This window comes from Prenolepis imparis, unplaced genomic scaffold, assembly GCF_030444845.1.
Source record: "Prenolepis imparis isolate NDT839.2.m4 unplaced genomic scaffold, iyPreImpa1.0 SCAF_10, whole genome shotgun sequence".
In the NCBI taxonomy this organism is placed as follows: Eukaryota; Metazoa; Arthropoda; class Insecta; order Hymenoptera; family Formicidae; genus Prenolepis; species Prenolepis imparis.
The window spans coordinates 7,991,837-8,006,642 of NW_028141168.1; the positions used below are offsets into that span (position 1 = coordinate 7,991,837).

Sequence of the window (14,806 nt, forward strand, 5' to 3'; positions counted from 1 at the left end):
ACTTGAATTATTCATCGTAAATTTAAACGTACATAAAAAAACTCTTTGTTCTCTACATTTAACCAAAAGAATATCCTTTAAATAACTACATATAACCGTATATTATACTATGTTATTTAAATAACTATATTTTGGTATCTTTACCCCCTTGAGAGAATTCTTCAAATAATTAATTCTCCAACTCAAATGCTCTAAAACTAATTAACACCGTATTAAACGGAGAATCCGTAGATTAAAGAAAATACGAGAAACCCTTAAATATCGAGATATCATAGAAATTATTGCAGCTCGAAGGTGTTGATTTACACTAAGAACTTTCAACCTGTGTTAATTCAATATCACACCTACGGCGTTCGCGAATTAGCCGTCACACTCTGTAAAAGCGAGTGCAACGAAAGACGAGACGCGATCGAGCAACGCAGGCATTAACATCCCCCCGATGTTGCGGGGAGAAATTTCTTCGTTAATGTATCCGCAATGTGTAACCACTTCATCGACTCACTCGCAGCGCAGGATCACGGCGTCGATCGATACCGTCTTATTTTTAGTCCCGGCGCGTCGCGACGGAATCGTTTCGTGCTGCCCGCGGCGATGTTTTCCGATCCCGGAGACGTTCACTACGGGGAACGACGATACCGGACAGGACAGGAACGGGACGTTGCGCAGGATTATTAAAAAACGTGTGCGGAATGCGACGGAAGCGATTGGGTACTGTGGGTTCGGAAGCATCCGGCGCGTTCACTGAATTGATGTAACACGAATTTCTTACCCCCTCGCATATAGAGAGAGAGAGAGAGAGACCGACCCCTACGACCATCGTGGCTGGTCACCGCCCGCCGTAAAATCGATAATCCTCCTCTCTCTCGTAGCAAAGCTACGAGGGAGACTAATAAATTGACCCGCAGAGCGGGAACAGAGCCTGGTGTCTCTCGTCTCTCAGTCTCTAAAATATATCTCTCTCTCGCCGCCAATATGTAAGATAACTTATTCATGTATACATTTATAGTTTTATTCACTCGCGTCATTGATCGGCAAAAAAGAATAGGATTATTCGATACGTAGGAATTATTTAATAAGTTATTTTCGATAGTCTTGAATATAATATAAATCGTATGAATAAATTCTTCTTGTTTTATATTTATCCGAGCATCATAGATGATGTGGTTATACGTATAGATTTCAATTAATCTTAATTGATTTTATACACAGAGAGAATTTTCTCTTAGAATTTATTTTGAAAATCATGGTAATCGTGGGACAATATATGGTATGGAAAGAATTTTATGAAACTTTCTTTGATTAATATTTATCACAATAAAAATAATAATAGCTGAATATAATAAATAATATAATAAATAATATCTGACTAAACTGCATAGTAAAATTAATCAAACATATTTTATATTTTATTGTGATAGATATTATTATTTTTATTCTGATAAATATTAATCAGAGAAATTCTCATAAAATTCTTTCCATACCATATTGTCCCACGATTACCGTGATTTTCAGGGTAAATTCTAAGAGAAAATTCTCTCAGTGTAGTTTCGTTGAACAAAAAACGTAATTCTATATAAAGAATTTATATCCTTACTAACTTCGAATAATTTTGAAGAGAGAAATCATCCTCCGAATCGGATTTATTTTTTAAAACCGTCCCCTTGAAATATATTTCTTTCCCTTTTAAGATTCAACGGAAATGTTTAGGCACGTGTCACATTTATAACGCCTAATATAATACTATCACAGAGATCCGGATTGCAGATTCTCATAGATTTCCAAGTCGAAACACGAATACATTTTTCAAGAGCCACTGATACGGTTACCGGTGAGATTCGAGGATTTACGCGGGTCCACGTAAATGATGCAGGCGAGCGACAATAATCTAATAGCGATATATCCTGTGTGTCGCAGAGACAGAGCCGAATCACGTACGGACGAAATCCCCGCTCAGACATAAGCTGACGTCAAAGGGCGTTCTCGTCTATTTTTTAACCTTTAGAGAGAGAAAGAGAGCGGCCTTTTCTCTCCGGCATCTCTCCCGCGGCTTTTCTTACCGCGCTTTCTTCCGCCGTTACTTTTCTCGCGACTCGCACAACGCAGGGAGTCTCTATCGCGGACTTCGATTTTTCGACGACCAAAAAAAAAGAAAGAAAAAAAAAAAGAAGGAAAGAGAAGGAAAAAACCTGAAAAGAAGAAACGCGCGCGACCCACTTCCCCGAAGAATACGCCTCTGCGAGGTCAAACACCTCGTCGTGGCTGCACCGCGTGCACTTCGAGATTTCCGCGACCGGTAATCATCGCGGTTATTAACCCTGCGGTAGTCAGTGATCTCCTAGAATACGACAATAATCCTTTTCCGTCAGAGAGCAGCCTTTAAAAATGTAGAAGTAGAGGGAAAAAAGATATTCATACATTCTACTTCTTACTAGATACAGATTTTGATGTAACGAGATACTGTATATTTATAAAGAAGAATTGCGTCAATACTTATGTACGATTAAATTGCTATTGGAAGATTAAAATGTTTACTTTATCATTTACTTTATCGAGCTAGGTGTTTTGTTCGCGGAAGGGATGACAGTGATATAATAACAAGTATATTTCTAGTTGAGATCGAATATAATTCAATTTATCACAGAGAGATACGAATCCGTATCCTCATTTATTTTACAGTGTTTAATGGCAGAAGGGAGAAGCAAAATGTAAAATTTCGATTATTTATTGGAAATTTCCCCAAAAAAATCTACCTCTTTCTCTGTCTAATATTTTTTCTTTTTTAGTTTTCTCTGGAAAATTCTTTTTAAAAACTTTAAACTATACTTTTTAGTAAAATCTATTATATAAAAACATGAACTAATCCGAATTATATGTAAAAATTATCCGAATTATATTTTCCTCCAAAAATATATACACTGAAAAATAAAACTTTCCGACAGAGCAATATGTATAAAATCCGAGAGAAACGTACATCTTCAAAATTTCATAAAATTTAGATATGAATAGCAGATCTAAATATAAATAGTAGTGCTAGAAAAGACATGAAAGTTATAAAACATCCAGTAACTTAACTTGAATCCTCAAAGATACATGAAGAGGTAATATTATTCACATTTATCAAAAATATGAATTTCCAGAAAGCTTAAGAAAGGCACCTTATTTTTTCCCATAATCTATGCGCTTCTAAAAAGATCAATGATACTATTATTAAACCATGTCATCACGTTTTTACACGCTGCTGCTGACGGAGTTAAGTGTAGGTGCGCCGATCATCGATGACCCTCATGACGTGTTAACAGGCGTTGCCGTGCGCGCGCGTTTTCTTCATGACGTAACGAGCGTTATAAAAGCCGACACCGATGATCTATCTCAAAGAACACGACGCCATTGTTCAGAGAAGGATGCCAAGACTAGACGAGATCATGACATGAATCTACAATATGATGCAACTACGTATCAAACCGCACCTCTGCTGCATTTTTGCATTGCATATCGACATACGTCGTTTCGCGAGCGAGTTCTCTATACACTAGTTTTTATATAAAATCTTTTAATTTATATTATATGTATATTAATTTTTTAAATTAGCACGACGTAATTATCTACAGGTATATATAATTTTGAAAAAAAAAGTATAATGCAGTCAAAAGCGAAGAATTTTTTTTCATCACAAACAAATCACAATTTGCAATTATAATTTTCCTATAACTCTGCATATTTTTAATTATTTGCGGCACAAATTTGACGCGCATGCAATCTTCTATAGAGAATGGCTTTCACATACATATGTAATGTGTGTAGTAGATTGTATGCACACGTGCTGCTTGTATGGACAAACTATGGAAACAGTCGGTCATAATTTCATCTTGTCATAGCATATTGTGCTCCAGTTATTCATCGATCATAACGAGTAGTATCGTACACTCCGTCCGCATCGAACAACTACAACTGTAGTTGTCAGCTGTAATTGTTGTGATTGCAAATAATTAAAAATGGAATTTACTGAATTATTTACTGAAGAATAATTATATTCGTCTTTTCTGTTCAAAAAAATTATCCATCATTTCATTGTCAAATAATTAGCATATTTTTCATAATGGTGTATCGAAAAATTAAATAATAATATTAAGACAAACATTAAGAGAGACAATTAATGCTAGATGCATCAATATTTATAATAAAAATTTAATATAATGTGAATAATTCAAGGTTGATTTAATCAAGCGACTTAGCGATTTAATCAAGATAAAGAAGCATTCTTGCTCTAGATACCCGACGGTACTTTCTTTCCTAAGACACAATTTGCCACGTTGGTGTCGGAAACGTCTCGCAATGAATTATAAAGGCGTGGTATGGGATAATTACTGTAACGTTGTCTTCGTGACATAATAATGCAGCACGGAAAAGGGAGACAATCGCGTGTCATCCCTATTCTTCTTTCGCGAGTTTGAACCCGCAACATTGCAACTGCATGCCGGAAGAAAGTTCGCGATTCGTTCGACCTTTGAAAAAAGCGAGAGGGAAAAATACCGACAATTTAAACCTCCTTCTAGCTTCGTAATATATGCGCCGAGTTTCTAAATGCGTAAAAAAAAAAATATTACGCACAAAGCGTCGACTTATATACACACAGTTGAAAAATTTGTGTTAAATTTAACAAATATCATGTCCCAAACGGTCCACAGAAATTTTTGTGTTAATTTAACATAATACGGATATGTTAAATGATGACACGAATACTCTGTGTTAATATTTTAACATAAAATAAATGCAAACTTAAAATAAATTTTGTGTAAAATTAACATAGTTTTAATGTAAAAATTAACTAAAAAAATTGTTAATTTTACATTTTATCATCCCCACTTATATTATAAAGTAAAATTAACATTTTTTTTCTGTAAATTTTTTCTGTAAATTTTAATAGATAAATCTCGTCACTAATAATATCGAACATATTTATTGTATAAAATTAAAAGTAAATACACATTGTGTTATTTTTATACACTTTTCAGTTATTTTAATAATTTAACATTTGAGTTCAATTAACACAACAGCAATATGTTAATTTAACACAAAAATTTTAACGGGCACCGTTTTTAACAAGAAAACAAATTTTCAAACTGTGCAGCTTCATATAATTTTCAGTAAAAAACTTCCACGTAAATTTACTATAAAATCGGTTATTTAATAAAATTATAAAACGTTACGACACGGAGCGTTCGAAAAGAATGGCGCTATTTTTCACAGTGCCAGCGACAGCAAGATTAACGTACGCGATTTTCGCTCAGCGAGCAACGCGAATGGGACTCATTAACATGGTTCTTCGGTAAACAATAGCCGTGACACCGTGAAAAGCTGTGATTATGCAATGTTTTATATAAGATACTATCTAAGTGGATTTGTTTAATGCATTTACGACAAATCTGACCGCAGAGAAAGCCTTACAGAGCTTCCGATGCACGCAATATTCTGGTGTGTGTATGACAAACTTTTGAATTAAACATCAAAAGTAGACGTAAAAAAGAAGAATCATATAAAACACAAAAAAATAGAAAATAACAAAATATAGAAAACATTCTCTCAAAAATAAAAAAAAGATATAAAGAGTGATAGAAACAAAAAAAAGAGGGAAAAATATAGAAAATAGCGTGTAGAAAAGTAATGTCTAAGGGAAGCAAGAATAAAAATACCGAAAACAAAAATTTAAAAAGTGGCGTAAAGAAAGAAAGAGAAGTATAGAAAGCAGAGAATAGGAAGTAGATGAAAGAATAATTACTTACAACACAACGTAATATTTAGGTGCATGAATAAATTATAGTTCTCTTCGTATTTAGTTTAACGAAATTAGCATAAACAGTACTTGTTACTCTCGAGTATAATCAGCTTGAAAGAAGCAAAACGTGATACGTAAATTATTCAAAGCGCACTAAAGCAATTAAATTCAATTCTAAATTGAGAATTAAATATATAACTAGTACTGGCACATATGTTCAATATTTTATATGATTTTTTAATTACATTAACAATTAATCCTAATCTTAATCCTGCGATTAGATTTCAAATAATGATCGGTCTATATTTATCGGGATCGAATTCTCGAATATTTGATCCGATTTAATATAAAATCGAAAAAGAAAACGTATCGAAAAATCGTTCACAGACTCGCTATCAATTCTTCTTCGCTAAAAATTTGTCAAGAAATTAAATCTACCAAATTTAATTGGGTCAATCTGAAAGAATCGTCAAATTGAAGCTGGCGAATTATCGACTTTTTAAATATAATCTCAAAAGACACAAGCTAACATCTATAAATTAATAAACAGTTATTTAAAAAAAGCAGTATGAAATAAATGAGAGAAAGAGAGACAATAAGTAAAAATAAAACGAGATTCTCTCGAATCTTTGTCTGCTTCAAAGATATAGAATCACCGAGGTGTCTCGCTTCGCGACAAATAGGGGAGACCAAATTGGCTTCCACGCGTCTCGGATTCTAATCAATCTTTTGAGAGTCCATCTCTCAGAGGGAGGGGCGCAAAATCGATTCGACTCTTTTAAATAAATGATACGCCATTATTTTTACTTGCAGAACTGGCTCATCAGCCGGCGCGAGCGTTCTAACGATTTATTAAAGCAGCTTCGTTAATAGCCTTAAAGAATTAGCCGGCAACAGCTAACCGAGTTGCACTCGCAGCCTGAGCTACGCGAATGTTGCTTGAGCCGACAGGGCTACGGAGAGGACGTTAAGGGGGTTAAGTAAACTTTCGTCGGACAGATAGCGGCGATGCACGTTCCTTGGCGCATTTACGGCATGCGCGGATGCACCTTAAAATCCACTTAAAAGCGCGCGCCGATATCAGACGCAAGTTATCTCAGCGTCCGCGTTTAGGGATTCAACGAAAGTCACGCGAGGGAGATCGCGAAATCGGCTGTGACCCAGTCGTATCATCACCGACTGATGTCAGGGCTCTATACATCATCCTTTCACCGGTGCCTTTGAATGCACCGTTGCATCTTTCCCATTTACGAATTGCATTTTTCGCGACATTGCTAACGCAATCTTCTGGACATTTTTGTCACGATCGATAAAATCATGAAGACTCATAAAATTAAATTTTATTTCCGCGCTCGCGAGTTCTTTATTGAGGTAGTATTTTTATTCAGTTCAAATAATCTAAGAAATTTGAAAAAAATAGATACAATATAAATTTATATAAGTTGGTCCAACTACGCAGAGAGAATTTTCTCTTAGAATTTACCTTATGATAATCGTGGGACAATATGATAAGGAAATAATTTTATGAGAACTTCTTTGATTAATATTTATCGCACAATAAAAATAATATCTATTACAATAAAATATAAAATATGTTTTATATTTTATTGTGATAGAAATTATTTTTATTGTAATAACACTATATATATTAATCAGAGAAATTCTCATAAAATTCTTTCCATATTGTCCCACGATTACCATGATTTTCAGGGAAATTCTAAGAGAAAATTCTCTCAGTGTATAGTAAATATCTATATTAATAATTTCAAAATTTCGAAAAAATGTATATGTATTAAAATTTAAATAATAAAGGCCAAATGTAAATAAAGCCACATTAAATACATAATATTTTTATATAATGCTTTATATAAAATGTTTACTATATAATACATATATGGAATACAGAAAATACGCTGTCAATACTTGTTAAAGAATCCGTTCTGAAAAATTTTCCGACGCGACGTGAACTCCAATATCTCCCATTTTCTCGATGTATGTCATAAAGAAGCACGCCCGTAAATTTTCTATGTGCATAAACCCGGAAAATTACCCCGTTCGTACGCAATCTATTTCTTGTTAGCGAGAATTTTGCATATGTCTACGCGTCTCAGATATCTTATATACGCTAAGAAATCTCGATATTAGCGGAGAAAATCTCTTCCCGGCGATCGTAATGTCAATTTCGCGTTCGATCGGACACTCTACTCGCGGCTTTTATATACGAAGTGCAACAAAAGAGTAATCTCGTTTAACAAAACAACGGGGGCGCATCTCTCGCTTGTATAATATAACGATACCATAAATAATTCTTTATTCTAACCGCGAAATATGTTTTTTTTTTTTCCTGTAATCCACGCGCGATTAATCACAGTTCTACGCGCACCGGGATTCGATCAAAGAAAGCGCCGACGTTATTAAAAGCTATTTCAGTCGGTTTCAGGAACTCGTTGCGACGCGTTTAATACGGATTTGTTACGTTTCCCTCTGGCACGTTTGTAACGCGCGGGAATTACATCGCTACATACGTACGTACGTATGGATGCACGAAGATCCGTAAACGTTTGCTTCGCGGATTACGTCCGCAATTGCGAGTAGTTTCACGCTTTTTCGCGCGAGCGCGAATAATGTGGGACAGCACGGATGGCGCTTTGAAATTTAAATCGCCGATGGCAAATGATAAAACTGTATATATCCCGCCCATAGTACCGCAGAGAAACGACGTAACAAAAAGATCAACTGCGCGACAAACACGTATTTATTAATCAATTCCAATGCACGCGCCGCAGGCCATTATTCTTGAAACATTTTAACGAGACATTGTTTCCAATATTTTTTCCAAAGAGTGCAATCTCAATATTTATAAAATCCTGCTTTGTGGTAAATTATAGCTTCTTCAATAAGTTGTAGTAAGAGTTCACCAGGGTTTTATCAGGGTTTACAAATTTAAAGAAACTTTAAAAATGATAATTGTGTACTTAAATATTAACCACAAGGATTTATTATTATAAGATTTACTTTCTTTTAACCGAGTTTTTTCACTGTCTGTTTCTAATTTTATCGTGTATCAAAATTTATAAAAAATACTTTATATATTAATAAAAATATTTCATATAGCTCTATACTAATCTTATTCTTCAACAATTACACTTGATTAATATTCGTTTAATTAATTTTATATACCGTAGAATTTTTTGGATGATTTAACTTTTAAACCTCACCATCATGACCATAATTTAGATTAACGTTATAAATGAAATTTCGATTCTGGGGAAAGATTGCTCCGAAATTATGGTTTTCACTCTACATTAACCAACTGATTGATAGCGCGATTAATAGACAGGATAGATAAATAAGATAGATCCATTCTCTCTTTCTCGCGCTATTATCGAGAGACTAGCTGATGTGAGTTAGTTATCATTAGATTCGCGCTCAATTAGCGAGAGAATCTCCCGCAGTACAAATCACGTAATGCCGCGACGCATCACGAATAATTAATAAGTCGAGAGCACAATTACTGCGTCGATGAATAAATTACGGCGCAATCAGCGTCGATTCCCCGTACCCACTATGTCCGTTTTTAACTACTTCCGCACCTGCGGATTTGTCGATATTTTATATTAGGTGCTGTATAAAAAATCAGCAATAGAATAATAGAAGAACATCTCGCAAAATTGAGGCTTTCTTCGCGGACGATAATTTTCAGCTTCGGAACAAAATCGCATGTCGGGATAAATTATGCGCCGCAGAACACCGGGTCGAAATAAATTATATGTACAGAATGAATCACGCGAAAACAGCCAGGTGTATCTCTATTCTTCAACCCGCGTAAAAAAAAATTACACGGAAAGAAATTAAGTGGCTTGAATGAAGTTTGACTTTATAATTCCACAAACGCTCTCTTATGTATAATCATTTACACAGAAAATTTATCAAAGAAAGCTTAAATCTTCTTATATAAAATTGTATTCGTACAATCTCCTTTAATGCTTCGTGTGTGTCATCTTTTTCGTATGATAGTATTTTAATATTAATATTAGAAAACAAATTTTTAAAGAGAAGAAAATATGTTATATTATATTCAATAAATGTCAAGAGATTTGTATAAACAATTAAAAGTGATGATAAAAATTAATAACAATGCCATTCTTCAATACAAATTTCATGATGTGTATATTACAAAAATATTGACTATTTTTAGTTGCGTCCATGAAAAATATTAAAAATGAAAACAAATTTGACAATTTTACTCTAAAACTGGAAATAAATTCGAAGCGAAAAAGTGCTCAATTCATAATTGAGATTACACGTGTTATATCGAATGTATTTTATCTGTCATATGACATATCGTAGTATCGTAGGATTAAACGCAATTTTTTTTCTGTATACAGATTTCATCATCCGTACATTTACATCTTGTATTTCGTTTTTGCGTTTTTGTCGATAGAAAGTAAACGTTTAGTCGCATTTACGAACACGCGAATTTTTTCCACCGTCAGTTCTCATTGTTATTTCCTCTTCCATTATATAGCGTGCAGGTGAAAAGCTGTCAAAAGCGGTTGCGAGGTCGGTTTTAAAAAGCGCATGCTCGCGAATATTTTCGGCAAATTTTATCCTTTCGGATTTTCTCTTAATTCTATGCGTATTAGTAATCATTTATATGTTAATTCTACTTGACATAAAAAAGATGGTGAATAAAAAAACATATTCGCAGGAAAACATTTTTCGTTGAAAAAAGATAGCCCACGGTATTAAAAATTTAAAACCACTTTTATTATTTCTAAAAACATTTTTTGTGCAATGTACTATAAAAAATAAATAAATAAAAAATATTCTTTGAACTTTCTCTAAATAAAAATCTGCAAAGAAAAAAATTAGTTTTCTAAATAAATAATATGTTATTTAGAAAACTAATTTTTTTCTTTTCAGATTTTTATTTATTTAACATTTAAAAATTTGATATGGATTCTATAAACGCTAACTCTATTTTAATTGTTTAGTCGTTTAAATACTAGTATCACTTTAAATCAAGCCACGTGTGCTTAAAACAATGATTTTAAATAAAATCTTTTCTTTGAAAGAATTAAACGTATCGCGTTTAATTTTATTTTAATCGCGTAATAGTTTCTATCGCGTTTAATTGCCTATCTGGACGAAAGACGATATGGCTTACTTTCATTTACTCTCGCTGCGAAATGCGGAGAAACTGAAAAGTTCGAATTGCCATATGATTATTATCGAGTATTTACTGTAGTTTCCATAAGATAAATCTTTCTGTGAAATAAACTGCTCATACTATAGTATTTCAAATGCATATGTTTTAAACCGAGACAATTTTATATTTATAAAAGAATTTTACAATATATGTATTATGCGCGGTCTCGTATTCAGACAATCTTTTTGAGAATAATCTGAGAAAAAAGATTGATTTATTTCCTTCTATTTAATCGAAATTAAAGGAGAAACAAGATTTCTGACATTTCTCACAATGCAACTTTGCAGCGTAGAGTTGCACACGCAATTAGACGCTAAACTTTGCGAGAATGGATTTAGAATAAATTCAAGTGTAATATTAAATTAAATTTTGATAGAATTATATGAATTAACGCTGACGCTTTTGCATGCGCCCTGTTATGTTATGCCATTAATACGAAACAAATTGGATATTGCATTAATTTGTGCACACAAGTACAGGAGGAATTTGATTAGTTTGAAAAAGTAGATTACGTCATACGAAACAAACGAAATAAGCGCATAATGTATGAGATTAAATTATATAATGAATTTATTTCAACCAGCGAAAGAAAAAATGAGTTACGTTGTTACGTTATGTATGTTACAAAATAATCGGTTTAATAATTTGTAAATATCTCTGTGTTATATTTTACGCATAATAATATGAATTTAAAAGTTTATAATATTGTATCGGTCATCGATATTCTTGTTTTGCTAATCGAAAATAATTCAAGTTAATACATATGTGTTAATATGTATTACATTCGCATATACATATAATGCACAATTAATTTCTTTAAGTGGAATAATTAAAGAATTATAACATTAACTTTATCAAAATATCATAGTTAAAAATATATTTTTACACAATAATTAATGCTACAAAATAGCAAAAAGATTGTTTAGATCGTGCGAGATTGTTGCAAAGAGTAAAGAAATTAATATTAACTTCTGTAATCTCTCCAAAGTCACTCTCATAAAGAGTTTACTCCGAAATTATTAAAAGACGACGCTAAAATGCTAATTATATGTGGCACAAAGTTCATCCGCCGGTATGCACTTCTTTTGAAAAATCTTCTTTATAATACGACATAAGTCATTCAGGTACATGTATATATAAGAATGGAGTACCTACACCATAATTCCCATCTGTGCTATTAACTTGGTATTACACAGAATTCATCATTATAAATACATGTCAGAAATATGTCTAGTGTGTGTTGTGTGGGTTTAAAATTTATCCTCTTAAAAATATATTAAAATGAGATGTTTTTGTAATTAGATCTCCATATATTCGCTAAGCCAAACATTTACTCAATGCTGATTAAAAAAATGTTTTCACTGAAATGTAGCATCATCCAGTGATATTAAGATATTTTTATCTAATAAAATAAGACAATCTTCATTTTCTGAATAAAATTTTGATCGTTTAATACAACAGAAAAATTCAAAGAATTGCTAACATTTTTAAAAAATTATGATTGTGCATCTGCGAGGAAATGACTATATACGACGTAGTTTCAAAATTAAAAAAACAATAAATATTTTTGGATGCGCCTGCTCTTAAATGCGTTTTTCTTTGAACAAAAAGTCTAAATATACGCGCGATACGGCATATGCGTCAATACAACAAGTTGCATGCACGCATGGTTGCGTGCGTGAAACGGGCGTGACACCTCTAGACACGAGGTATATTAATACAATGACGATCTTGACTGATTTAAATGATGCTTTTAAATAGTCGGAGCAGATTTAAATAGCGACGCGGCGTTGGAATACCGGAAAAATTGATGATCGTTATGTACACCTGGCGTAATAAAGCTGAGAAAATGGATTTTGCTCGTGAAATTAAACGAACAAATCGATAATATACCTATATGAATAGATTATTTATTGTATATGGGAGATAAGTCTCGTATGACTGGGTCACAATCCTAAATTTTCGTAAGCTAATGCCATTAATGCCACCATTAGAACGCCCACATTGAATAATATATAGCATGACAAACACTAAATTTCTGAATTAATATTAACTTACACGCGTTGATCTCCGTTAATAACTGTTTATGCAACAAAGCTAAAATTTTCGCAGAAACTTTAGGTAATATTATTTGTATCACTATCGAAAATTTTTTATTAAATTATTAGCTAATATTATTAAAATCTCTGCATTGAATTCTAAAAAGTGCGACAAATCTCAAATTTTCGCGGACATAAATTAATATAAAATGATTCAATAAATCCAAATTTTTGTAAAGTTAATTAAGAAAATATATAAATAATATAAATAACACATTTACAGTTAAAAAATACTTCTTACATGTTTTTAAGTCACGGCTCTATTATACATAAGGGGCAATTAACGTGTATTCACCAGTATATTAGTTGATGGCCGTATCCATGGCTGATCATTTTCGAATTACAAACGACCGATTAATGATACGGTCGGAATATGTAAATTGTTTACATTGTTACTTTGTCGTGTGTAGAATGTTTTATTATATAGAAGTGGCTGCTTTCAAAATTGCATTATTGTTACATGATGCACTGTTAATTATTATTGTGAGCAATGGAATGATAGTAATAGAGATGCGTTGTTACACTAGATGATTGTAATAAAATTGCAAAGAGAGAGAGAGAGAAAGGGAGAAAGAAAGATAAAAAAGGAGCATAAATCGCGCGTATCGGAGAATCAAATTTATAATATGCGGCTGCGAAAAAAATGACGAAATTAATTTAGATTAGTTAATTTAGAAATATCCTTGTGATGGATTTTAATTGCAGAAAGAAGCGCCAATTTGAATTCTCTACTGTGCAGTATGTGCAGTTGCACTCGTATAATAAGCTAAATGTACAAAAAAATCATGTTTTTTTTTTCTAACGAGACCTGACATTTACGAGGTCTTTCTCATAGTATGCTATTACTGCGAAAAACATCTAGTAAACATATTTTTTGTTTGTGATAAAAACTTGTGACATTTCTCTCAACCTCGAATAAATCGCTGTGAAGCAAAAAATACAGCCGCATGCAACGGAGAATCAAATCGATCGGTATCGAGGACTAACTCGAGTTGCCTCTTTTATACGGCCCACGGTTTCTCACCACCCATATTAAATGCCTACACACATGTGACGCGAAATATATTCGCGGGCGTGTTAAATATTCCATCAGAACGTCACGCATGTCTCTTTGCGTCGTCGAATTCGCGGGTTTCAAAAAATTACGCAATTTGCAATAGTATTTTTAATGAATGGGAAATAAATCATTCGGGAAATCAGTTATTTGATCAAACTGTCGATATAATATATCTTCAAATTTCTTATATATATCATCCTTTCAACGTTATTTGCTTCAGTTGATAGCAATAATTATGATCGATCATTTCCAATATTACGAAATATATTCGGATCTAAACGTTCTCGAAAAATATTCATGACAATTTATAATATTAATATAAATACGAATTGCTCCATATGACATTAAAATTAAGATAAATACTTGTGAATAGAGATATTGCAATAAAACGATTCTTTATCGTTAGGTCTTTTAGACAGATACAAAAAATTACATGTATCTAGATCTGTGAATTATATGTATAATTTTAATAATAATAAATCACACAAAAAATTATATATATAACATTTATTTATATTATATATATTTTATATTATATATATATATATATATAATATATATATATATATATATATAAATATTTATATTATTATATTTTATATTATATATAACATATATGTATATATATATATGTATATATATATATATTTATATTATATATATAA

The 14,806-nt window shown here is 32.4% G+C and overlaps 1 protein-coding gene across 3 annotated transcripts in view; it reads right to left on the minus strand.

Moving 5' to 3' along the window:
- Positions 1–14,806, minus strand: part of Appl (amyloid-beta-like protein) — a 45,278-nt gene that overhangs the window by 29,646 nt on the left and 826 nt on the right. The gene's annotated exons all lie outside the window — the stretch shown is intronic.